The sequence below is a fragment of the Lactuca sativa genome, chromosome 9 (genome assembly GCF_002870075.4).
Source record: "Lactuca sativa cultivar Salinas chromosome 9, Lsat_Salinas_v11, whole genome shotgun sequence".
NCBI classification, from domain to species: Eukaryota; Viridiplantae; Streptophyta; class Magnoliopsida; order Asterales; family Asteraceae; genus Lactuca; species Lactuca sativa.
In genome coordinates, this window is record NC_056631.2 from 68,728,403 (window position 1) to 68,736,442 (window position 8,040).

Here is an 8,040-nt window from a genome sequence, read left to right on the forward strand (position 1 = left end):
ATATATATATATATATATATATATATATATATATATATATATATATATATATGTTAGAAATGGTACATCAAACAACTTGAAGAAATCTGAAATTCAAAGTCAAATCCAAGTCAAGTTCAAGTCGAAATCAAGAAGCAAGCAAGTTAAATCTAAAGAGTTGATCAAGACGAAGAATATATGTGGTATAATAAGATTCATCCCTCGATAGTGGAATCATAGGGGTAAGCTAGGATTTTCTGTCCATAATGGAGCTTACCACGTTTACTGGACGAGTTCGGAAAAAAGGAGGGTTGGTCAAGCTATGGTTTTATCAATGAATTATCGTGAAATAATTTTTAAAAATAAACTGTTTTCCCAAATTTAATTCGGTGTAAAAATTATTTGCTCAAGCTTGGTTTAACTAATTAAATATCATTATGAATCATTAATATAAGATATTGAGACTGTTGTCTAGGTAGTGATTTCATTGGAGCTTCTCGTTGTGAAATCTGGTCATGTGAAAAAAAAAACAGAGTGAAGTATTTTATTTTAAGTTATTTTTTTGTCATCTACATCTTTCCATCTGTTTATAATGTTTTATCTTCTTCCTACTTGAGGGCAAGTAAGGTTTAAGCTTCGACACATTTGTTAGATGCCATTTTTTTTTACATCTTATAGGGTTGTTTTTATTATCATTTTAGCATCATATTTTGTACATTTGCATGTCATTTGTTTAAATAATTTTCAGCCCATTTCTTTTGTTAGAATTCACGTACTGCTCATGTTTTTATGTCAATTTCAGATAGTTCAAGTGGAGCAGTGCTTTAGGAGCAACTGGATACACGTTTGGAGCTTAAAATGGAGCTTGAGACTTATGAAGGATTATGGAGTATGTTGATGAATGCTTGCAAGATGTTTTGGTCAAGAAAATTCGATTGAATTGATCACACGAAGATAAAATATTAAAATCTGCAATCTAAAGTTAAAGGATGTTGCTAGCAGCTTTGATCTCCTGTCAGTATTTTTACCATATCTCATGAACCGTAACTCCGATTGACGCGATACAAAATGATCTAAAATTAGACGAAATTTCGAATGTCATAGGCTAAACATGCGATCACATGTTGTCACTATGCGATCGCATGGGGCCTTTATGCGATCGTATCTTTGGTCGCAACTTGTCTTCGAGGTTTTTTTGTGCCAATAATTCATCCAGGAGTGGAAACTCAAAACATGCGATCACAGGTTCCCTATATGCGATCGCAGGTTTGCGAAAAAGTGCCAAAATAACATCATACTTCATTAAAAAGGCATGAGACACGTTTTCTTCAATACATGCGATCGCATGCGCATCAGATTTTGCTGTTGGACGTATAAATAGACCCTCATAACCTTCTAGTAACCTAAGTTGGCGATTCCAGAGGTAGAAGACGACGAAAATACGATTTTGGGGGTGTTTCTTCTCCGATTTCAACGATTTCTGAAAATCTGAAGACTATGAATCATCCCCTTCAAGTAGATTAGTAAGATTAGTTGTTTGATGTCTCTTTTCGTTTGTTTTTATCAGATTTTAGTCATGTCTGGCTAAAACCTTAGTTTTCAGTTATGCAAATACAAGTACTTTTCATTTGATTGATCATTAGATCTGGTTTTTGATTTGTGTTTCTATCTGGATTTTTCAGTTTTGTTCTTAATGAATGTTTTATTTTAATTCTTGTTAGTCTGATCACCTAGCTAGGGTTTTATCATTCCAGTTAACCGGTTATTAGAATACGTAATTATTCTTGTCAACTGGTAAAAGTAACAAGTAATAAATCAGTTCCGTGTTTGGGATTTGACTTTATTATAAACTATAAAAATCATATCTTTACGCTTCCGAGCCTGTGAGAAGTATTGGATATTGTTGGGAATTTTACAAAGAACTTAATGCAATTTTTCTGATTTAATTAAGAGCTTATTTAATTGAACAGTAAAAAGTTAGGATTAATTGAAGAGCTTGTTTTGATTAACTAATTTAGGTAAAAGAGAAATTACTAGAGTTTGTTAGTTTTTCTCAGTACCATCTTAGATAGAACGCATTCCAAATAATCAGATCTGGATCAGTTAGATGATTATGAAAGTCGCAGCAGAACTGAAACCATTTTTATTATTGATTTTCGTTTAATTTAATATCACCTCATAAGTTTTTAATTTAAATCCCATTCTTTTATATTTTTATTTTGACTAGATGTGCCGGAAGCAAAAAGGTCGACCCTGCTTCCCTGTGATATATTTTTTGTGCAACTAGCAGTGATAAATTTATTTGTTTAATACGTACGCGACAACGTGTTAATAGACGCTACACACAAACTTATTTTCCAACATCTAACGTTATTTTGATAAGCATTTGTGAAATAACTAAAACACTTATAAGTTTTTTGGTAATTTGATAACTAATGAGAGTGTATGACTACCGAAACGAAAACAACACTTATAAAATAATAATGAAACATTCCTATATTTTTATGATTTATTTGGCATTAAATAAACTTGTAAATTATAAAAAATGTAATCCATAGTCCAACTACTATTAGTAAATTGTTTAGTCAAAATAAAACTAACATAAAAAGAAATATAGCGAGTTCTGAATGTTATATTCAATATTATAAACATATATGATGATAATCAGTACATGCGTCGAGAAAAAAGTTGTGAATCATGGCCTTCTTTCTAGACGGGGAATATGATTTATGAAGGTAATTAATTTTTCGGGTTGTTCATATATAGGTAATTTTTTTTTTACACATCTAGGTAATGAAATTTTTGGAACTGTTCACATATGACCATTATGACCTGCTGAAGCAGATTACATCCAGCTACAGCAGGTCATAATGGTTATATGTGAACACTTTCAACAAGTTCATTACCTAGATATGTAAAAAAAAAATAGTTACCCAAATATAAACAATACCAAAAGTAAGAGTAAATTACATGAATGGTCCCTATGGTTTGGGAGTATTTGTGTGTTTGGTCCCTGTCTTACCTAAAAAGACTATTGTGGCCTTATTAATTTATTTTTTTAGTTAATTTTGTTATTTATGTATTTGTTTTTATATGTTTAAAAAAATTAATAGGCCCCACATATTGTATATCTTCACCGTAAACCTGAAACCATATTTGAGAAATTTAATCTGGGTTGCACCGGTCACCATCCCGTATCTCATCATCTGCAACTTCTATTTTATTTCCATCTTTAGTGATATGAAAGTCTTCACCATCCTTTTTTTTGTCCTTCAACTTTGGTGAACAAACACCATAACACATTGTTTCTTCACTTTAGTAGGTTGTGGTGTTGGTTCGTTGGAGTTGAAGGACCGAAAAAGAATAAATGGTGAAGACGTCGATGTCATTAAAGATGGAAAAGAAATAAAAGTTGAGGATGATGAGAGATGGGATGGTGAGAAGATACATATATGTGGAGTCTATTAGTTTTTTTAAGCATATAAAAAAATACATAAATAAGAAAACTAATTAAAAAATTAAATTAATAAGGGCACAATAATCTTTTTAGGTAAGATAGGGACCAAACGCAACAAAAATAAATAGTAGGGACCATCCGAATTAAAAAAAATAAGTTAGGGACCAAAAGTACAAATTCCCCCAAACCACAGGGACCATTCGTGTAATTTACTCTTACTTTTGGTTTTATATTTGGGTAACTATTTTTTTTTTGTACATATCTAGGTAACGAACTTGTTGAAAGTGTTCACATGTAACCATTATGACCTACTATAGCCGGATGTAACCTGCTACAGCAGGTCGTAATGGTCATATGTGAACAGTTCCAAAAAGTTTGTTACCTAGATGTGTACAAAAAAAAGATAGTTACCTACATGTGAACAAACTGAAAAGTTAATTACCTTAATTAGTCATATTCCCTTCTAGATGACACCAAGTAATTGAACTAGTTATTTTTTTATATGACTTAGAGAATCTTATATTTATTGGCACCTCATGGTTACCAATATTTTTCAATCAAAACATTCAACAATTTAATCGGATGTAGAAGAACTTTAAACTTATAAAGTTGTCAATTACGCTTGTAATATAACTTGGAAAAAAATTGAAAATTTTGATATTTTAAAATCATGGCAAAAAAATAACATGTTCATTAATATAGAGTCTTAACCACAATGGTTATGTATGTACTAATGGTCCGAGATAATATTCTAGCTTCATAATGTTGTTTTTCTCATAGTTGCAACGTACTAAGTACAAGAAAATGTATGTTGGCATATGAATCAATGCAAATGTCTACAATACCCATAATAAGACTTAATTCACATGGAACATGAGATTTTGAAAGACAAAATGGCAAGAATGTTTGCGAAAGTGTCATCATATACTAACATTAATGTTGAAGAAACCGGAGAAGACTTCATTGCCAACACTAAAAAAGGAAATCCAAATGACCTAAGTAGGCAAATCGTCCAACGTCACCCCCAATGAAAACAGACATATAACGATGAACAACTACAATTACTGAAATTTCATTCTATATATATAGTTTTGATGATATGGTTATGTTTTATAACTTATCAAATGTTATAAAACAATTTGTATCCTTTTTATATTAAAGGAATACTAAAGCTTTTATATGGATATTATGAAATAAGATGACCGAAAAAAAAAACTAAAATTAGATTGATTTTAAAGTTTAATATTCTTGCACAGTCCGGCAACCGCGAAAACCATTGAACCGAACCAGTCTAGATAGAAACCATACATGAAAAGATTGTTCAAGACCCGACAACTAGGTATCGATGTAAGATGGATTTTGTTCAGCACTATTTGATGATCTTAAATTGAAAATATTGGATAAAGTTTATAACATGAGCCATGAGATCTAACGGCTCATCCTTGTTTAACCTATTTTATATAAAGAGAAAAATCAGTCCCCAAACATTTTCTTAGTTTTCTGATGAGGTTTTATGTGGAAAAATTTCATTATTTTGGCAAAAAATTTAATAAAGTCTTTTCTTAACAGAAAAGTCTTATTATTTTGAGAAAATCAAATAATCTAACATTTCCTACTAAAATATAAAATAAATTTTTTTTGTTAATTTGGATAAAATGTTAAATAATCGAGACTTTTCTGGTATAAAAAACTTTTAGGACTTAATTAAATTTTTTTTTTCAAAGTAATGAGACTTTTCTACATAAAACTCTTCTCTGACGACTCAAAAGTTCATGGTAAAATTTCTCAGATGACCTTAGACACAAATTCACAATTACATATGATACAAGTTTGCATACAACATCAAAGTAGCAAAAGAAAATACTTGTATCTCATATAATACGTAGGATTCAAACATGAATGACCTTAGATACAAATTCACAATCACATACTACGTATAATAATACAAATCAAAAACTCACTAACCCAAATTCATTCTTTTTCTTTTCTCAAAAACAAAATTAAACATTGTTCATCTCTTGAGAAGGCAATTCCATGGTCCAAATCGCAAGTCGAGTTGCAATTATGAGATCCGGAATTCTTCTCAACACATCTTGCTTAACCTCACCTTCCAATCCTTCCATTGCAAAATCATCATTTTGGCAAGACAAAAGATTATTGATAGCGGTTTTCAACCACGTTCTAATGTTTCTATTATGAAACATAAAAACTTGCATCTTTTGTGCCTTTTGAGCCTCTGCTAATTCATCAACCTCCTTTAGGGTTTTCCGTAGGTCATCAACCACATTATCCATGTCATCTAAACAACCCTTGATTGCAGCATGTTCATTGGCTCTTAGATTTCTATGGCGTACCCAATCAGTCATGTTTGCTTTAAGAGTTAGGCTTTTTTGAAGCCCAAAATTGATGATTTTACGAATCGTGTTATTCGGATCAATCTCTTTTTCTTTCTTTAATTTCTCTATGGTTTTCTTGCATGCCTCTGGGTTGCTTGAATCGTTGCATATATCTGAGTTTATTGTTGCAATTGCAATGAGGTAAAACGCCGATAACATTATTAAGAAAAAGGTGCTAGATTTTGACATATTTTGCTCTCTTCTTGGATTGTTTTTACCCAATTTTTTTGTGTTCCGATATTAAAATAATTTTGATATATTTTTATGTGTCTAGCTATTTCTCTTAAAGGGTTCATAAAGGCCTTTCATTTTTTTGTGATAAATTAATTAATGATCGAGGTTAAAAGTATGTTTTTCATCAACAGTTTTTTATAGAAAAGGTCAACTATATGTTTGTACTTCATTTGATGTTAAGGTTAACTTTCAAGCTGTGGCTAACTTACTATCATACTATACGTTATTATATGTTCCTTTACTAATTCAAGTTCCAAATGATACTTCTTTATATTTTGTGTTTTTTAACATTTTACACTTGGTAGTGTAATATTTACACAATTGTTGAGTTTGTATAAAACTTAACTTTTGACACGATAATCAAATGAGATGATAACATGTTAATTACAAGATTATATCATAGAAACAAAATGTGCAATTTTTAACACTCATTAACTATAGTGTTGACTGTGAATTTGTAATTTAAAAATTAATGATTTATTTCAATTCTCCATCTCTTCAGCATCCTCAAATCGTTGGTCATTAATTTGAAGTTGCAATTAGTTTTATACACATCAATTAAAAAGAGAAATTTGGAAACAAAAGTACACAAAATCAGTGAAGTTTAACCATAGATAAAGACACAGTGAGTGAAAAAAGATACTTGAAGCACACTATGAGCAAGATCATGGTCTCCATTTGAATAACCAACGGTGAAAGGAACCTGTATGTCATTCCACTCTGAATTATCTAACTGATCAGCACTAGAAATCCAGTTATGCTCTTCTTCTTCTTCTTCTTCTTCTTCTTCCTCTGAAGAAAGTACAAATATGCAAGTATTTTAATGGAAACATTAAGGGGATCGATGATAAAGGAAATGATAAAGAGATTTAGATCTCACCTTCGATGGGTTCAAGATTTAACTATGAACATTCACAGAATATCCGAAAAAGAGTATCCACTATCAACCAAGAACATAAACGGTTAGGTTAGCAAACTATTGTGGAATTTGGAAAACAAATGAGATGTGAAGAGTACATTGAGTAGGATCTGAAGGAACAAGTCTCATCTCTTTGATCTTCGACAAATCCAATGTCTCATTTGATTATGAATGATAGCTTTCTGATTCATCGTCCTCATCTCCGGTGTCAAGCTTGAGTAAATTGAAATTAAATAGCATCGAAAAAGAAATAAGTCATTTGTAATTGGTTTGCAAGAAGAATATAAGATGAATCAACACAAAGTAAAGCCCAAACCTAAACCCTAAAATAGAAATAAATTAGAATGACAGAGCGATAATATTTTAAGGAACAATACTTGAGTATAGATGCAAGGAGACTCAAATGCTTCAGGATGCCTAGACACCGCATGAAGCGACACCGATAAGAAATCAACCGCATAGCTTTTCGTCATATCTATATCGCTCAACCACACCACTTTCCTGTAAATGAATCCGAAAAATAATCATCAGTCACCTACATATGAGCTAGAGATGAGTATGTAAGATTGCGGAGATGGAAAGAACTATGGATGTACTTGGTGGTTATGTAGAGAGTGCCAGTGGAGTAAGGAGGATGGTTGCCGAGAACAATGGAGACATTTGGCTGTACGTGCATAAGCTCCTCCCGGTCGCCAGTGTCGAGAACTTGTGTACCGGTGCCACCATCGTCCGACCTCTCCATGAAGAACCTTAACCCTACCACCATGGTTTCCTCTCTTTTGTTTTCACAAACTTCTTGGGTTGAAATTCTAGGGTTTAGCAAGCCATAAGAGCTACTATGTTTTGGTCTATTAAGTCAAATTTAAATTCAAATTCAATGATTATTTTGATTATTAATATTAATATTAAAAAAACCTTAAAGTTTGTCAACAATTTTATTTTAAAATTTTCGGTTTGGGTCGGTTTTGACCTAAACCAGAACCCAAACCGACGCTATAGGTTTCTAAAATTTCAAAACCGAACCCGATACCCAAGATGTCGGGTTCAGGTTCTTG

The 8,040-nt window shown here is 31.7% G+C and overlaps 1 pseudogene; it reads right to left on the reverse strand.

The window, feature by feature from the left end:
- Positions 1-6,548: 6,548 nt before the first annotated feature.
- On the reverse strand, positions 6,549-7,751 carry LOC111901744 (chloride conductance regulatory protein ICln-like; annotated as a pseudogene).
- Between the last annotated feature and the right edge of the window lie 289 nt (positions 7,752-8,040).